Below are 19,197 nucleotides of genomic sequence, written 5' to 3' on the forward strand. Positions count from 1 at the left end.
AAAAAAGTCACACGGTCCAGCTTTTTAAAAAAGCAAAAGACCTGACTCGATTACCTCATGAAACAAGACACAGGAATGGCCAAGAAGCATATGACAAAATTTTCAACATCATTATCATCATAGGAAACCACAAAGTACCCCATTATACCCATCAGAATGCTGATTCTGATACTGACCAATAATATACAAGAAATACAAAGAATCCTGTTATTCCTCTGGAAGAACACAATAATTTTAAGAAAGGAAAATTTATTTGGTAACTAACTCCATATAACCGCGTTTCTTAGCTCAAGGAAAAACAACCCATATACCTTTTTTTTTTTTTTTAAGTTTTTATGTAAACTCCAAGGATGTGCAGAAAGGGGAACCCTCTTACACTGTTGGTGGGAATGCAAACTGGTACAGCCCATTTTATACGTCTTAAAAAAAACCCAGATCCTACCCACTGCAAATGGGATTGGGCAACTCTGTCCGGTATGTGCCCGCATCCTCGGTTCCAGCCACACAGCTGGTCTGCACTGGGGTGGGTTCCCATGCAAGGTCAGTCTGAAGGCCAGGCTCAAAATGAAGAGAGGGTCTAGGTCAGTTTCCACCCTGAGGAACCCAACTGTGATACAAATCACTTCCCTTCTCCGGAGCCTACTCTTGTCCCCTCTGCTGGAATTAGCCATTTCAAAATCAATAGTGACCTCCGACACTGCCAACGCCAGCGGTCAGTTCTCGTTCTCCTTTAATACGACTTAGCAGCAGCATGCGACACAGGTGACCTCTGGCTTCTGTTCCAAACCCGCGCCTTACTTGGCCCCCAGAACCCCGAGCTCGCTTCCACCGCCCTTCCCTCCGGCAGTTCCTTTTCTCTCTCCTTTGTGGGCTCTTCCTGATCTCTGCAAGCACCAAAAGGGTCACTCAGTTCAATTCTCCATGTCTCCTCTGTTATCATTTCCCCTCTAAGTCAGCGGTCCTCGAACGCTTTGATCTCATGACCTCTTCACACTTTTAGAAACCATTAAGGAGCTCAAAAAGCTCGTGTGTGTAGCGGCCTTATATCCATAGTTACTGGGATGGAAAACTGAGAAAATCTTTAAATATTTAGTAATTCATCGAAAAGCAACGCTAAGCCCATTACATGCCAACGAAAGTAACATATTCTAATGAAAAATATATTTTCCAAAACGACAAGACATGTATTTTGGAAGAAGAGTGGCAGTGATTGGCATTCTTGAAAATCTCTTTAATATCCAGCTTAATGGAAAACGGCCGATTCCCAGGTCTGTGTCCGCGTTCAGTCTGCTGTGACGTCCCACACAGCCTCTGACAAGCTCTACTGGAGGTCTTAGTATTGCTGTAAAAAGTCTGGACTCTGCAGACCCCTACAGAGGCCCAAGGACCCCTTCAGGTGGCCTCATCCAAGCCCCTGGTTTTAAGTACCATCCCTCCAAGGGCAACTGCCAGTGAAAAGGTAACCCCAGGGGGGGCTCTCTGAGCCTTCAGGTTCAGACAGCCAACCACCTTCTCGGTATGCCCACTTCGATATCCAAAAGCTATGTACCTGAACTCATACGCACTTGCCCGCCCCCCACAACCCCAACATTTTCTTCCTGCGTGTTTCCCACATCTCTGTAAATGGTAACTCGACCTACCGGCAGCTCAGGCCAAAATCTCTGGAGAAATCCTGAATGCCTCTTTCTCCCAAATCCACACCTGACCGCACCCAAATTCTGTGAGCCTTCTTCAGGAGTATCCCCAGAATCGGACCACGTCCTGCTCACCCTTCACTCCCCGCTCCCTATCCAAGCTTCCCTGGCTGGCCTGCACTCTGGCAAGAGCCTCCTAACTGGTCTCTACGCATCCTCCCTGAGTCCCCTATGTCACGCCCTTCACACGGCAGCCAGAACGTTTGGAGCCTGAGTCCGATCACGGCGCTCCTGTGCTTACGGCCTCAGGTACTTTCTGGCCGCACTGAGACCAAGAGTAGAGGCCCCGTGCGGTGGGGCCCGGACTCACTATGTCCCTGAACCCGCACCTCACTGCCCCCCTCGCTCACTCCTGTCCAGCCACGCCGGCCCCTTGGCTGGCACCTGTGCAGGCTCTTCTGGAGGAGGGTCTTTGCGACTGCGGTTTTTGGGCCTCAAACACACTTCCGTCAGATACGCCGGGACTGCAGCTTGCCCCCCAGCGAGCACTGACACCCCTGCATCAAAGATGCCATACTGACCGTCCCTCCACGCATTTGCCCTGCTTTCTTTTCCCTCCTAAAACTCACCAATACCTGGCACATGTGACTCTTCTCCCCCTCCGGATGCAATGAGAGGAGGGACGCTGTCTGGCTCAGGGCCATAGCCCAGGACCCAGATCGGGGCCTCTGTAGGAGGCACGCAGGCCGGTCGTTAGAGCAGATGAACAGAGACGCCGGCCCAGACAGCATCAGAAACCAAGGGCGCAATTGACGAGGCAGAGGCCAGGAGGGCCACATGCAAACCAGCCCTTGGAAGGAGAAACCATAAATCTGGGGAAGCAGCACCGTGACAAAGGCTACCAGTGCAAGGAGACAGCACCTGGTGGACTGAGCCCCTCTGGAGCCAGGGCACCAAGCCATCAACCTTTACGTCTTCCCAAGAGCAGCGCTCACAATTCCCTGGAAATGCGCCAACATTTCGGGCCACGAGCGTCCCCCCCCCCCCGCCCCCCGCCCCTGCAATGGCTCTGGAACCAGTTCAGTCCCATCCTAACCCCTTACGTACTTAAATCTTAAGTAGAAAAGAACGCATGGCCAGCACAAAGGAAAGCGATTGGTCTACTCAGTCTGCGTTCCAAAGCCTCAGCTAACACACTAACTGTCATTGGCACAAACTGGCTCCGAGAGGGAACAACACCGTGATGTTAGCAGTTACACCAAGCTAGGCTCTGCCTGCCGCTGAAATTCACTGAGCCTAACTGGAAAACCCCACAGCAAATCATTCTGGTCAGGATTCTGAGAATGAGTGCTGGGGACACTTAAGAGTCGTTAAAACCAAAGTCACGAAACAATAAACAGCACGTTGGCTGACAAGTATGTTCTCCAAAAAGAGAAAGGAGTTTTTTCCTTCATTTGGAGCAAGAAAGAAAAGCAGCACGTATGGACCCCTATCATGACAGCACCCCAAAACCTTGCTGGACCGTGCAGGACGTCCACAGGGGCCAGTCACTTGCTGTCCCTCCCCCAGGGCTGTGACAGGAGTGGGGAAGAGGTGCTCGGGACCAGGCAATCCCTCATCAAGCCCATGGGGTGCCTTCCTTTAAGTTCACAACCTAAAGTATCTAAAGGAAGGCCTAGAAGATAAGGGTGACACCAAAACTTTGGTGAATGAAGGAAGCTCTTGAAAATCCCTACAAAGTCCCAGGGTTTTTATCAGTGATCTAGGACTTAGGATACAAAGGCACGGGAGGTGCCTGGGTGGCTCAGTCAGTTAAGCATCCAACCTCAGCTCAGTCATGATCTCACAGTTTATGAGTTTGAGCCCCACGTCGGGCTCTGTGCTAACAGCTCGGAGCCTGGAGTCTGCTTCAGATTCTGTGTCTCCCTCTCTCTCTCCCTCTCAGAAATAAATAAACATTATAAAAAAAAAAAAAGGCACCCTGCAGATGATACTATGTTTAGAGAAGAGACTATCCGAAACTGTTCACAGAGTACTTTTTATATAAAGCAAACAACGTCAGAGACGACACAGGACAGCTGATTAAGGAGCTAAGGAGTAAAGCGGAAATAACAGCTATAAATCCATGCGGTGAGACTGTTCTGGGTTATCCTACCCGACAAGGCTAAGAACGTCACACACTCTTCACAGGAAACTAAGTTTATGACAGGACAGAGTTTGGAAACAGACCCTGGATTGCAAGTGGGTGTTCGTTACGTGTTCCTTACCCCCAGCTACTCACCCCCAACCACTGGGCCCCATCGCTGAGAAAGATCACTCAGTTTTATTTCATTTCGATTCACTCATTTTGACAGAAGAGAAAAACAATGGAATGTGATAATGTCAGGACAATAATCATGCCTTCAAATATTTTTCTTAAAGGTGGCCTTTCTGGCGGTGTGGGAGTTTGTAAGTGAATGCATTAATAATTAAACACTTTTCCACCAAACATTTGAGAAGAAAAAGATTCTGCAAATGAGCTATTTCTTATGTAATTTTTGCTTCCACTATGGTTTCGTTCCTAAATCAATACAGGGAGCAATAAATATATACAGTCAAAACAAAGACAGCCAACACATCTCTGCAGGTGATATAAATAAATTATCAAAGGAATGGCCCAAGATTAAAAACCCCTGCATAAAAAGAGAAAAGACTTCTCCATATCAAAAAAGCTTTCTTCATTTTACTAAAGGATTTCTTAAGAAGTCCCTTTAAATTCATGAACTTTCCTTGTCAACCTAAATTAATTTATTGTACAAAAACTATCGTTAAGGGGCGCCTCGGTGGCTCAGTCAGTTGAGCGTCCCACTCTTGAATGCAGCTCCAGATCGTGATCCCAGGGTCATGGGATTGAGCCCCGTGTTGGGCTCCGTGCGGAGCGTGGAGCCTGCTGGAGATCTTTCTCTTTCTCTCTCTCCCTTTCTCTTTCTCTCCCCTTCTCTGTCTCTCTCCTCTGCTAAATAAATAATAAATAGAAACAATAAAACATAAACAAAAATTAAAATATCGTGGATACTATTTTCAGAAATGCATTCACTGCATGAAAAATACAACAGAGAAGAACAGGAAAACTCTGAGAAAAGTCTGTGCAATCAAATTTTGAGCAAAAAATAAATAGTGAATGCTTTGTTTAAATAATTTAAAAGCCTAAAAATATTTATGACGTGGGTCGCAAACCATTTTCCACCTTCGAAACTATTTCCACCGATGCTGATTCAGAGTAAACACGACAGTATTTTACAAACAAACAGCCATTTCTTTGTGACTCAATGTGAAGATCCGTTATGTGAACATGTTTTATAAAATTAAAATTCCTAATCAGTTATTCAAAAAAACAAACAAAGCCGTAACAAAGATTAATTCCTCTAAGCCCTTGAAATAACAATTTTAAAATGTATGACCATCATATGGTCTTACATAAAAGTCTATGGCTGACAAAACAGGCTATTAATGCAGCTGGCACGCTCACCATATCACATTTCTGCTTCTTTTCGTGGCAAATATTTAAAGCACACGACTAATTTTCAAGATTTCCAAATACAGAGCTGTACCGGGCAATTGTTATCCCTGCTCTGGTCATCACCACTTGAGCTTTCTACCAATTTAAATCAACTTTGATTCCACTCAACATTTGCTTAGCACCATAACACACGTGTAAAAAATTATTCATTGGCTTAAGTCATGCCAGATACATTGGTGATTCCGGGACACTGTTATCGAACGTGGGCAAGGCAGACCGAGGCCACACACGGGAGGTCAGTAACCCAGAGAGCAGGTCCCTTTCAGCAAAACTAATCTAAGATGGGATTCTCAAAAAGAGAAAATGACAGTTCACAACAGAGTGTGTGGTCCACGCAGGGTCGGGAGCACATGTTACATTTCTCTGTCAGATGGCGATGCTTCTTGCTGCCACACCTCTGTTTCGGGGAACTCCCAGAGTAGAGAGCCGACTGGATTTTCAAATCATAAAACTGACTCTGCAAGTCTACATACTGTGCATATAAAACCATAACATTTGGGGCGCCTGGCTGGCTCAGTCGGTGGAGCGTCCGACTTCGGCTCAGGTCATGATCTCGCAGTTTGTGAGTTCGAGCTCCGTGTCGGGCTCTGTGCTGACAGCTCGGAGCCTGGAGCCCGATTCAGATTCTGTGTCTCTCCATCTCTCGGCCCCTCCCCTGCTTACGCTCTGTGTCTCTCTGTCTCTCAATAATAAATAAACGTTAAAAAAAAACACAAAACTGTAACATTCACAATTTCTTCTTGACTGGTTTCTTGTTTCTATCACCGGCACAGTCTACTACTTCCAACTATTTTCACTTACGAATAATATTCTGAATTAGAATCGAATGAAGTGTTAACACTGAGTAAACAGACCAAGGTACGTCAGAGGCTCTCAGGACGCCAGCACGTGGACCCTTGGCAGACGGCACATAACAAAAATATAACAAATAACGCCCCCTTCTATTGGAGGAGTTAGGAATCACAGCTCACTCAGAAGGGTAAAATTAGGGGGGCCTGGGTGGCTTAGTCGGTTAAGCGTCCAAGTCTTGGTTTCGGCTCAGGTTCGCGAGTTTTGAGCCCTGCGTCAGGCTCTGCGCTGACACTGCAGAGAAGTCTGCTTGGGATTCTCTCTCTCCCTCTCTCTCTCTCTCTGCACCTCCCGCACTCGCTCTCTTTCTCTCTCAAAATAAATAAACTTTTTTTAAAAAGGTAAAATCATATTACCTAGTAAAACATTAGACAATTAACCAACTCAATGAACAAAAATGAATCTTCATTTCAATAAGTAATGTCTCAGAGACATCAAGGTCTATGCAACTCAGAAGCATATTACAAGGTATTACTTTCCACCTCACTGCTGACCTAATCCAACAGCGTATGGCAGACCCTCTAAAGGAGAAACTGGGATTATACCTCAATTTTTAATAATTCTTTGAGCTCTGCCCTAAATGTCTTTCCACTTTATTAGAAGCACTTACTAAAACCAAAGCAACAAAAACAGATCTTTCCTTTCCACAGAATGACACAACAGATACCTTAAACTACCCCCCCTCACCGAGACAAAAATAACTAAAGAAGAAGAAGAAAATACAACATCTTCTTAAATGCACCGGTGAGATGACAGTCGAGTAAGAGACAGTAAAAGTGGGGAATCTGGGAAATGGGAAAGTACCAAGACAAGAACCTCGGTCACCCTGACCCTCCATTCTAATCACTACATGGAACAGGGGAGGAGACAGACCCCAGGACAGCTCAGGGGGAGTTGAACAGATTCCTGCATCGCACTGGGCCTCACAGAACTATGCCCTCAGGATACAGGTCACTTCCTTTTTTTTTTTTTTCAATTCTTTTTACGTCTATTTATTTTTGAGAGAGAGAAAGAGACAGAGTATGAGCAGGGGAGGGGCAGGGAGAGAGGGAGACACAGAATCCTAAGCAGGGTCCAGGCTCCGAGCTGTTAGCACAGAGCCCGATGTGGGGCTCGAACCCGTGAACCGCAAGATCATGACCTGAGCTGAAGTCGGATGCTTAACCGACTGAGCCACCAGGAGTCCCACGGGTGACTTCTTTTTAAAGCGAGTACATTTGGGGACAGGGGTGAGGTGAGGTGGAAAATCCCACTTGAGAATTCATAACCAACAAGTAGTACTCTGTAGTTTTGAGTTCCAAATTCAAAAAAAACATCGAGCAGGGAATGTAATTGACAGTGTCTATGGGTACCCGGCAGAAACAAGTATAAATACTTGGATCTAGGTCTTAAAGAACTTGCACAGATAAAACTTCCAATGAACATGAGCTCACAGTCAATAGGGCACAAGCACACAAGGAAGTAAGTCACCATGAGTGAGTGCCAATGGACACAGGCGAATGAATCCCATCTGAAAAGACTTCATATACTGGAAATTCAAATACTGGAAGCCGACATAAAATAAACATATTTAATATATCTCAATAAATAAGAGAAGTTTGAAAAGAGTATAATTTTCTTTAAAAAATATTACCAAGTTAGGGGCACCTGGGTGACTCAGTCGGTTAAGCGTCCGACTTCGGCTCAGGTCATGATCTCATGGTTCATGACTTCAAGCCCCGCATCAGGCTCTGTGCTGACAGCTCAGAGCCTGGAGCCTGCTTCGGATTCTGTGTCTCCCTCTCTCTCTGCCCCCCCTCTCCCCCACTCATGCTCTGTCTTTCTGTCTTTCTTTCTCTCTCTCTCTCAAAAAATAAACAGTAAAAAAAATTTTTTAATAAAAAAATATTACCAAGTTAACTTACGAGAGGACCAAAAATAACAGTTAAAAAGAAAAAAAGAAAACACATATATTTACTGAGCACCTATGTTACTAGACGTTGCACCTTTCTCTAGGCTCTGGAGATAAAGCAGTGAGATAGAAAAAAAACTAAAAAAATAAAATAAAATAAAATTTGAAAGTATAAAAATCCCTTTCTTACAAAAAGCGATCTGAACAGATTAAAAATAAACTGGGGGAAAAAATTGGTGAAACAAAAGACAAAAATGCCAAGAAACAGTCCAGAAATGGACACACAAGGACAAAGATAACAAGAATACAAAAAAGGGACACAGACCAGGAAGTGAGATTGTGTAATGTGTCTCGTGGAATTTCTTGGAAAAAATGAGGAGGAGGCATTATTCTGATAAATAATGGTAAAATTCTCCTAACTTCAATCTTCAGATTCAGAAAAATCTTAAAAAATCATAATCAGGAAAAGGAAAGGAAAGAGAACTCCCCACTTGGACGTAAGCAAACCAGGACTACCAAAGACAAAACAGAGTCTTTAAAGTGGCCCGAAAGAGAGAGAGCTGATCCATTTGAATTGGACGTAGAACAGCACATAGGAGTCAAGCAGGCACAAAATGAAACGAATGAGTCTCACAGAGCAGCTTGAGCGAAGGCACAAAGGGGGCAGAACATCTGGGTGGAACCAAAGGTCTGCATTAGGCAAGAGCAGGAATGAGGCTGGAAAGATGGACTGGAGCCAGATCATTGAGGGCCTCCAATGCCAAGCCAGTGAATCTGGCTTTTATCACAAAACAAGGGGACAGTCATCCCTAAAGGCTCTAAAGACGGGAACAGAATTATGAATGCAGCATCAGAAAAACTAAACTGTCAGCTGGACCAGAGGCAGAGACACCCAGGGGAAGGCCATTTAAGAAGATCAGCCTACAGGAACAAGGACCTTACCAGAGTGGGGACAAGCTCATGAAAAGAGACAAAATAAGGCAGGCAAGGAGAGGGACACTGCAAAGGAAACAAATCAGTGAGATTCAGTGACCCATTGAACACGGGCAGCAAGAAGCCGCTTAAAGAGAGAATCAGTCCAACTCTCTATCTTCCCCCTTGTGAGCAGATTACACTTCTTCCCGGGATGGATCTGAAATTTCTTTTTATATGTTATGGGCCAGCAACTAATAAGCATTTTAGTTCTAGTTCCACAAACTACTTTAACAACCAAGTTACCTCAGTTTCCACCACTGAATGCTGGCCCCTTGAGAAACAGCTTAGTTCCCACAAAAAAACACAGAGGGATCTCATGTCCTCTCAGGATTACTGAAGACAGTTGGTGAATATAAAAATACGGGTAGTACAAGAAGTAAATAGCCAACAAGTCACAAGTTGTACATTTTAGATCCAATTCATAACAGTCTATCCTACACCAAAATTCTGTTACCCTATTTTATTTTCCTCACAGCACTTATCCGTGTCAGAAATAGTCTTGTTTATCTATCTCTGTATCACTTGTCTCCCTGAATCACCCTGACCCACTCCCACTAGATTATACACTCCACGAGAAAAGGGATCTTGTTTGCACTACTCACCACTGTAGGCTTGTACCTGGAAGTGTGTGATACAAAGCAGAGATGCTTAACAGCTATTGGATGGATGGATGGATGGATGGAGGGTGGGTGGGTAGATAATGGATAGCTATGGTGGGTAGGTGGATGGGTGGATGGGTGGATGGATGGATGGATGGATGATGGGTAGGTGGATGGATGGATGGCTATGGTGGGTGGGTGGATGGATGGATGGATGATGGGTGGGTGGATGGATGGATGGATATACGCAGGGCTGTAGTTCTGCACAAGTCCGGGGGTACCACTCATTCACATGTAGTGGCTTGTACAGTACACAGAAAATAAAGCCCTACATCATGGCAGGAAATAGCCCAGAAGCTGTGGTAGTAAGTATGTAGATAGCTCAGACCCTATTTGACTCTAATGCATCCTGTTACATTTGCAAATTGGGCATAACTTACCCCTTTTTTGATAGAGATAAGCAAGAATTTTCTCTCCAGTTTTCACAAAACTAATCTCATCATTTGAATAACGAAATATGTATTCAGGTGAAGATCTTCACATATGGACATTCCTGCCTCAACCATCCTGTAATCAGTTAATATTTTTAACCATTGGCTAAGGATTCTGAGCGCCAACTGTGAATTAGACACCGTAAATTCCTTAGGTCCTCATTGTTCCCTGGTTACATAAGTCTTTAGGGAAGTTCCTGACTTAGTCAAGTTGAGCTGTGGCCCAAACGCAGCTAAAGTTACTGATTCAGGAGTGGTCAGTTCTGGGACTCATCGATATCAATCTTCAATTTAGGACAGCCCACCCAAATGTTTTAAAAGAATCTAGAAAGAGTCATGAAGATTTCACAAACTGTCAGCCTCAATGTCATGCACCACATCACTGACGGCAAGGACATCTTCCTACTGTTCACATCGACCCTCCCAGAGAAAGCAGTCTCCTACGCCCCTAAGAAGTTACAATTACCACGATCTGCTGAACCCATCGCTAAAGATTCATTCTACTGCCAGTGCTTGTAAGACTACTACCCCTTCATCTCTGCTGACCTTAGAACTTCCTCTGAAACACGTCTACAGAAACCACTAGCTCGGTCTATGGGAATTCCCACTGGAGGGATTATGTTAAGTACCAAACCCAAGAAGCACAGTGTCACTACAAGAGAAACGTGAACACCGATTCACTATGCGAACATCGATTTTCCTTCTATTTTCCAACCTCTCATAAGTTCTTTTTTTTTTTTTTTTTTTTTAATTTTTTTTTTTTTTTCAACGTTTTTTATTTATTTTTGGGACAGAGAGAGACAGAGCATGAACGGGGAAGGGGCAGAGAGAGAGGGAGACACAGAATCGGAAACAGGCTCCAGGCTCCGAGCCACCAGCCCAGAGCCTGACGCGGGGCTCGAACTCACGGACCGCGAGATCGTGACCTGGCTGAAGTCGGACGCTTAACCGACTGCGCCACCCAGGCGCCCCTTTTTTTTTTTTTTTTTTTTAATTTTTTTTTTTTTTTTCAACCTCTCATAAGTTCTATAGGCCACAGTGACCCTCAGTCTTTATTTCCTTGAGCAGCAGAATCCTTTCTTTAAACAAAACCTTGTGGAGGTTCAGGTATGAAACATACGGAAGCCGAGCTGTTGGTTGATGGGACAATCAGGAGGTCGAAGGCCCTGTCCTCCCGCAGCCCTACCCCAGCCCCCAGGCACACCGGAATCCCAAGGGCGGTAAGAAACCATGTCTGGAGAGCACTGGCCTGGTTGAGATGATGATGGCGATGGTGATAATCTCGGAACGAGGTCTATACGAGAACCATAAGGAACAGTACATTACGGTCCCCGCTTCCCAGAAGCCTGTTCCTGGCAGAGTACTTCCATTACACGGTCACCCATCCCAGCTGGAGGACTCCCGTTCCCCACAGAACACAGAACTCCGGTTCACAAGCCATGCCAGGACCGCACTGTGAATGTCTCTCCGGGAAACTGGAAAAGCAGCATCACTGAGGATGCCTGCGGCTTCCTCAGGTCAGTGCAGCTGTCTGCCCTAGGGTGTAACCTATGTGAAAGAGCCAAAAACAGAGGGGGCACGTGCTCAATTAGTGCACGAAGCATCAAATAAAGTAAGCAACTGGTAGGGCGAGATATCTGCAAATCAGAAGTTGAACAGTTTCGTGTAAGTACGGAAAAACCAGTTACTTGTCAAAGGTGGGTCACCTCAGTGCACAAAAAAAGCAGGCTGCAAAGCGTCCGGGTCAGAAGAGAATTCCCAGTGTTCCCTTCATGCATGGCATTTGTACTGGGAAATCTACAAGTCGTGTTCATTGCACAATGTGGCAGCAGAAGTCATCTGGGTCTTCTCATCCCTGAGTCTTTTTTTTTTTTTTTTTAATGTTTATTTATTTTTGAGAGAAAAGAGAGACAGAGCTTGAGAGGGGGGCGGGACAGAGAGAAAGAGGAAGACACAGAATCCGAAGCAGGCCCCAGGCTCCGAGCTGTCAGCACAGAGCCCGATGTGGGGCTCGAACCCACGAACTGCGAGATCATGACCCTCAGCTGAAGCTGGACGCTCAACCGACTGAGCCACCCAGGCGCCCCTCATCCCCTAGACTTAACCATCATTAGTTATTTTACAGGACGCAGGAAACCTTTTGGCAATTATGTTTATTTTAATACTCTCCCATCACCGTGGCCTGATTTGGAGAGGTACTAACTGAACTGAAAAAGGATTAGGTCTATCAAGTAACAGGATGGGATCACTTCTGGTATTACCCACACAGAATACTTTTCAGCCCCTTTTTAGCATGTTGCAAAAGAAAATTTTAAACCATGGGGAAAACACTGAAGCCATAAATAAAAATGGATCCAGAACACTATCGTTCTAATTCTGTTCTTTTTAATAAATCTACTCACTCCTAGGGCTAAAATCTGGAAGCATCGAAATATTATCTCTTGGTGCCTACCTCTGCGTGGTGGTTTGTATTTTGTTATTTGAGCTTATCGATGTAGTACCAGGGGAAAAATACATTTAGAAACAAAAAGGAATTTCACTTATAGTGACACTGACACCGCATACCTGAAATTTCGAGGTGTGCATATTTTGCAGGTTTTGAGATTCCTATAAAACGTGGCCCTTACCTGTGTGCTTGTGTGGCCCAAGTACTTCGGAAGCAGCTGCGCAGGGGAGTGGAACCGGTTGTCACCGCAGCGCAGAAGGCCTGTAGGAAACACGTGCGGCTGGAGCACGTGTGACACATGCGCCCAGTTCTCAAGGGCCGGGCGGTCCCGGAAAACCACATGACCCAGTCTCACCAGGGACGCACCAGCCCCATCTAGAAGGCTTCCCCACTGTGGCGATGAGGCTTATTTAACTGTTTGTCAGAAGACTGCCTTTGATGCAAAGCATAAAGAAGTTCCTGGACGCATCCGCAGTCTAAATGTCACCGTCGTGTGTAATCAGCCAGGATGGGTAATTGTCAAAATCAGTCTGTGAAATCAGACCTGTATGGAGTTGGGAGTAAGGGCTCCCCCAGTCTCTGATGGGAGGGGCGGGTAGGTTTCACAAGGTCCCTGCCTGGGCTGGTTCGCCTCTCAAAGAAGGTAGACCACACCCACCTCCCAGGCTTTTAGTGAAGATTTTAAGTATGGGTCGGGGGCGCCTGGGTGGCTCAGTCGGTGAAGTGTCAGCTCAGGTCACGGTCTCACGGTTCATGGGTTCAAGCCCTGCATCGGGTTCCAACACAGTGTGGAGCCCGCCTGGGATTCTCTCTCTCTCTGCCCCTTCCCCACTCACGTGCACGCACTCTCTCTCAAAATAAATAAAAAAAAAAAAAATAAAATAAAATAAAACATTTATGGGTCTATACAGCATCTACTAATCAAATTAAAAATATTTCAGAAGCCCAAATACACAGATTTTCAAATCATGTAGCCCACTATTGAAAAAACAACAACAAAAAAAACCACGTAGATTCCATTTATTCTTAAACAGACTCAAACTTAAGACTCCCATCCTTCAGGACAACGTCCCAGCTGTACACGCTGATGTGACCACTCGGCCAACACTGAGCACCTGAACAGACGGTCTACATTTTAAAGGATGTGGGTTGCAGAACAGCCTCTGTGAACCAAGCCAGCCTCTGTGAATCAAGCCAGGACTTCTGGCAGAACAGCATCTCTCTCCTGTGTCGTCTTCCCTAACTGTGTACCGGAAGGGTCCAGGTGACGGTGACACGATGCCACAGACACGACAGGGCTGCGTCAGAACGATGAAGTCCACTCCCACCTCCTCTACTGGCCTCACGGTCAACTCTGAACTGACCTGTGAAGGCGTGAGAGCCTATGTTTCAAAAGGGGCATGTTTAATAATGTCTCATAACAGGAATACATCCTCAATAAAATTATGAAACAGTAACCGTTGAAAAACGCTAAACTTCACTCTGCTCCTTACATGTCGCAAACATAGCTATAAACCAAGTAAGCGTGCCATGCGTTGGGAACAAGTAGCAAACGATGGTGGACAAAGGAGAGTGGACGATTTCCACAAGCATCAGGCTATTGGTCAAATCCTGCCTCAAGAAGGGGGATGGCATGGTACACTGTCTCCGCGTCGTGGAGTAGCAGACGGACAGACAGACAGACCTACTGCCAAATGCGGTTTCTGCCAGGTATGCGGTGGGAAACAGCCGGCCAGTTACTGAACCACTTGGAACCTCGGTATCCTCATCTGGAAAATGGGACTTGCTTAATATTCCCAGGACAGTGTGAGGACCAAAGATGTAAAATACCTGGCCCAGGCACGTCTGCTGTGTTCTACATTGGTAGATCAAAAGAAAACCCAGGGTTGCTGGGGTGGCTCAGCCGGCTGAGCATTCGCCTCTCGATCTTGGCTCAGGTCACCGTCTCACAGTTTGTGAGATCGAGCCCCACGGGGGGCTTTGCGCTGACAGTACCCAAAATAAAAACAAAACGTTTCCACTACAGAAAATAAAAACAAAAACAAAGATCCCTGAAGGATCAACGTGACACATGACGTGACTTGGGCTATTCCACAATAAAAGAGCGAGTGCGTCAAAAGCCACACAGCCACTGAAGGTCACAGGATATGAAATAATGGGTGACCCTGACCTTGACTATAAACATTACTGAAGAGATAAGAATTAAAGGCAACAAGCAAGGAAATAAGGTAACCACTTAACAACATAACTGTGGGGGAGGAGGGTGTCAAGGCAGGTCAAAGTTCATGACCAACAGGGCATCAGTCAACTTGATGCAGCCACTACCCAATCAGATACAGCCTTGATGTCCCTTCAGGGTAAGAGTAAAGCCAGTAAGTAAGAGCTCGTCCAAAGGACACTGAGCTTTGAAACTGGCTTCCGTGTTCCCACAATAAAAGGCAGGGAGGTCTCTGGCCAGAAATGTGTTATCACTTGCATCTGCCCGGAGTTGCATGTTGCCCTTATGGTCTTTCTTGTCCTTCGGGCAACAGGAAGGGCCCCAGTCAGAGCTGCTCAAGGAGGAGATCAGAGCAACATCCCCCTACTCAGGCAAGTTGCATTTGAGGCCAGAAGCTGAGTGAGGCCCTGTCCTAAGAACAGCCTCCCTTCCAGAGACCAAGCACAGGAGGCCGGACCCCAACTCTGGCTGTGACGTACCTCCAACTGCTGCTGTTCTGTAGCTACTGACAGGCTCCTTTGCAGTTACTCTCAGGTAGGCTTCCTCGGGCAGGGCCTTGTCTCTTCTTTCAGAACTCGCCCAACCGGACGCTTTCGTGCAACCCCCAAAATCTCAGTGATGTACCTAGAATCAAGGAGCAACTTAAGCTTAACCACTTTGAAAATGGAACCATAAGACTCTCGAGCTGAAAGACACCTTACAAATCCAGTCTACGTCACTATCAGTAAAAACATTAAAGTATTAGATCGGAAACAAAAAATTCACAACTGACCTTCCCTAAACTCCTACCCTCTTCTTTCTCTTTTTTTAGAGTTTTTTGTGCGTGCCATGAGCATATATAATATTAAACCCCATCTTTTGTTTTTTTTAGTTTATTTATTTATTTGGGGGAGAGGGGCAGAGAGAGAGGGAGAGAGTGGATCCCAAGCAGGCTCTGTGCTGTCAGTGCAGAGCCTGATGTGGGGCTTGAACTCACGAACCACGAGATCATGACCTGAGCCGAAATCAAGAGTCAGACGCTTAACCAACTGAGCCACTCGGGCGCCACACTCCCCCCCCCATCTTTTCTTAATTGAAAACTAAACTCTGCAACTCTTTATGTCATACACGCATCTCTCCTTTTATATATTTATCTACATTTTTAATTGTCAACAAATAACTGATTTTCACAAATTAACTGCAGCAGCTTCGGGATGAAAACAAAGGGTAACTACTAAGTTACCCTCTTTACGGGTAGATTAAAAGGGGGCTCATTGCTCTGAGGCGAAAACATGACTCTCCTAAATGCCCCCTCTTCTGGTTACACATGTGTAGCGGGGCTTTTGCATAACCAGGAAGCTGGAGATGTTTTGCATCTGACAAAGGACAAAGAGCATTCTTCATTCGGTCCCTCATTTACAGTCATTTGCACTTCCCCGTGAAAGGATGTGCAATCCGATGGCAGCTAGCAACACGGCATCTTATTGTAATCGTATTTAATTTAATCAGTGGCATTCTATTTTTTTCTCTCTAGAACAATCTATTAAAAGTGGGTCCTCGACCCTTTGCAGGATCACATGAGCCCTGAATCACTGACCAGCTAATGAAAGCGAAGCCTATTCTAATACCAGTCAAATTTTCAAAAAGACCTTAAACTTTTTGAAGCCCATCCCTGGACCCGAGGATAAAAATCCTAGGACCATGCAGCAAGCAGGGTAGCTGAAATCTTGAACTTCTCAACAGAATTAACTATGTGAGCAAACATTTGCTGGAACAAAAGAAACCACTCTTAACAGCCCTCAGAACCTACTCACAGCAGGCGGTGCCCAGTCTAACCTCTCTATCCCGTCACGGAATAGTAAGAAATAGTGCTACACCTGTAAATAACCAAATGCGGATGGCTGCTGGGTTATGATGGCTTAAGTTCCGGTGTTTTTCACTTTACCGTGGTGCCAAAGCAATACATGTTCAGTAGAAACCATACTTTGAATTCTGCCCTCTGCCTGGTCTAGTGATGTGCGGTAGAATGCTCTCTCGGGTGCCAAGGTGGCATCGAGCCTCAGCGCCCAGGCAGCCACGAGCTGCGAGGGGAACTTACAACCATTCTGTACCCACACAACCCTTCTGCGGTTCATTTTCAGTTCGACACTGAATAACTTACATGAGTTATTCAACACGTTCTTATAAAATAGGCTTTGTGCTAGAGGATTCTTCCCAGTTGTAGGCACACACGAGTGTTTTAAATAAGCACATTCAAGGCGGGCTGGACGAAGCTATGTTCAGTATGTTAGGCGTATCAAATGCATATTCGACTTAACGATATTTTCAACTTACAATGGGTTTACCGTGATGTAACCCCCCCTGTAAGTCGAGGAACGTGCATACGGTCACAAAGAAAGGTGCTGTCACAAACTAACTAGAAAAACAAATAAAAATTAGGCTTGCCATTACCTCGGCTTACAGGTGTTCAATGGATGCATCCGAGTAAAATACATTTACATTAAAGAACACCGTCTCCTGATCATACCAACATACGGTGTATACACCTAAAAATAAATCAAGGATTTTCGCCCCATAAGAAAACTATACCTCAGGAAATGGTATCATCTTACATTCGAGACCTCACGTTATGAACAAAAATCTGTTTATTCTGAATTTAAAAACGTTTGGGAAGATTACTTCAATTAATGCTAGCCTTAGACATTTTAACAAAAAGGAAACAAAGGAGAGTAGATTGAACCTTTTTTTTTTTTTCTTGTTTTGGAGGTATAACCTAACAATAGCATTTATGAGATAACATTTTTTAAAAATCTTTTAAATATCATTTTAAAAATCAATCTGGATTTGGGGAGTGATAGATGGCCAAGGGAATAGGGCCGTTGATCTCTGCTTCCCACTAAATCCCCATTAAAATTACAGTAACGAGAGAAAAAAAGAGAAAAATCCCGAAGGACAACGAGAACAGAAAAGAATATTGGAGCAGACAAGAGATGTGACTGCTGAGCAGAGCGGAGCAGGAAGCTCACTGCCCGGGCAGGAAACAAAAGCCCGCTGACCGCTCCCGAGAGGCTCAGGAACGAGGGCGGTGGTTCCTGGGCAGGAGAGGGGAAGGGGTTAAAATGAGGGGCAGGGAAAAGTCTGCATCAGGAGTAGTTAGACCCTTACTGGACACCATGCGTATGGATTCAAGGCCTACACGTAAGACCCGACACAATAAAACTCCTAGAAGAAAGCACCGGGGGGACGCTTCAGGACACTGGATTTGGCAATGATTAACTGTGTGGGACACCAAAAACTGCAGGCAACAAAAGCAAAAATAGACAAATGGGACAACGTGAAACCTAAAAACGCTGCCTGGCAAAGGAAACAATCGGTAAAAAGGCAGCCAATGAAAAGGAAGAAAATATTTTCAAACTACGTATACCATAATGGGGTTAGTACACAGAGTATATTAAGAATTCCTACAAGTTAACCCCCAAAACAAATAACCCAATTAAAAAAAAAACAAACAGGCCAAGAACTTGAACAGACGTTTCTCCTGAAAAGATACAGAGACGGTGAACAAGAGTATAAAAGGATGCTCGGCATCGCTCAGCATCAGGGAAATGAAAATCAACACCCCCTGAGCTACCATCACACAGATGGCTGTCAGAATGGCTAAATCAACAACACGAGAAACAACAGGTGTTGGCGAGGATGTGCAGAGAAAGGAACCCTGTGCACTGTTGGTGGGAGTGCAAACCGGCGCAGCCACTGTGGAAAGAGTACGGGAGTTCCTCAAAAATTAAAAACCCAACTACCGTATGATCCAGGAATCGCACTACTGGGTATTTGCCCCCCAAATACAAAAACACTAGGTGGAAAGGATACATGCACTGCTATGTTTACAGCAGCATTATTTACAAGAGCCAAACTATGGAAGCAGCCCAAGTGTCCACTGACGGATGAATGGATAAAGAAGATATGGGGTGTGTGTGTGTGTGTGTGTGTGTGTGTGTGTGTGTGCTGGAATATTATTTAGCCGTGAAAAACAATGCAATCTTGCCATTTGCAACAACACGGATGGAGCTGGAGAGTATAATGCTAAGTGAAATGGTCAGAGAAAGACAAATACCATATGATTTCACTCATATGTATAATTTAAGAAACTGAACAAGTGAACAAAGAAAAAGAGACGAACAAACACACTCTTCATTAACTACAGAGAACACACTGATGGTCACCAGAGGGGAGGTGGGTGGGGATGGGGGAAACAGGCAAAGGGGAGTAAGAGGACACTTATCGTGATGAGCACTGAGTAACGTACAGAACTGTTGACTCACCACATTGTACACCTGAAACTAATGTAACACTGTGTGCTATTTACATTTGAATTAAAAATGGGAAAAAAATTTTAATAAAAAATAAATTAATTTTTTAAAAAAGGTATTTGCACACCCACGTTCACCACAGCACTATTCACAACAGCCAAGAGGTGGAGGCAACCTAAATGTCCATCAGCAGACGAATGGATAAAGACAAAGTGTGACAGACATAAAATGCTATATTATTCAGTC

The 19,197-nt window shown here is 45.1% G+C and overlaps 1 protein-coding gene across 1 annotated transcript in view; it reads right to left on the reverse strand.

Moving 5' to 3' along the window:
- Positions 1 to 19,197, reverse strand: part of SGMS1 (sphingomyelin synthase 1) — a 282,425-nt gene that overhangs the window by 127,195 nt on the left and 136,033 nt on the right. The window contains exon 5 of the mRNA XM_042961125.1: positions 15,142 to 15,286. The gene's annotated coding sequence lies outside the window, so the exon portion shown is untranslated. The remainder of the gene's footprint in view (positions 1 to 15,141; positions 15,287 to 19,197) is intronic.

The sequence above is a fragment of the Panthera tigris genome, chromosome D2, assembly GCF_018350195.1.
Source record: "Panthera tigris isolate Pti1 chromosome D2, P.tigris_Pti1_mat1.1, whole genome shotgun sequence".
NCBI classification, from domain to species: domain Eukaryota; kingdom Metazoa; phylum Chordata; class Mammalia; order Carnivora; family Felidae; genus Panthera; species Panthera tigris.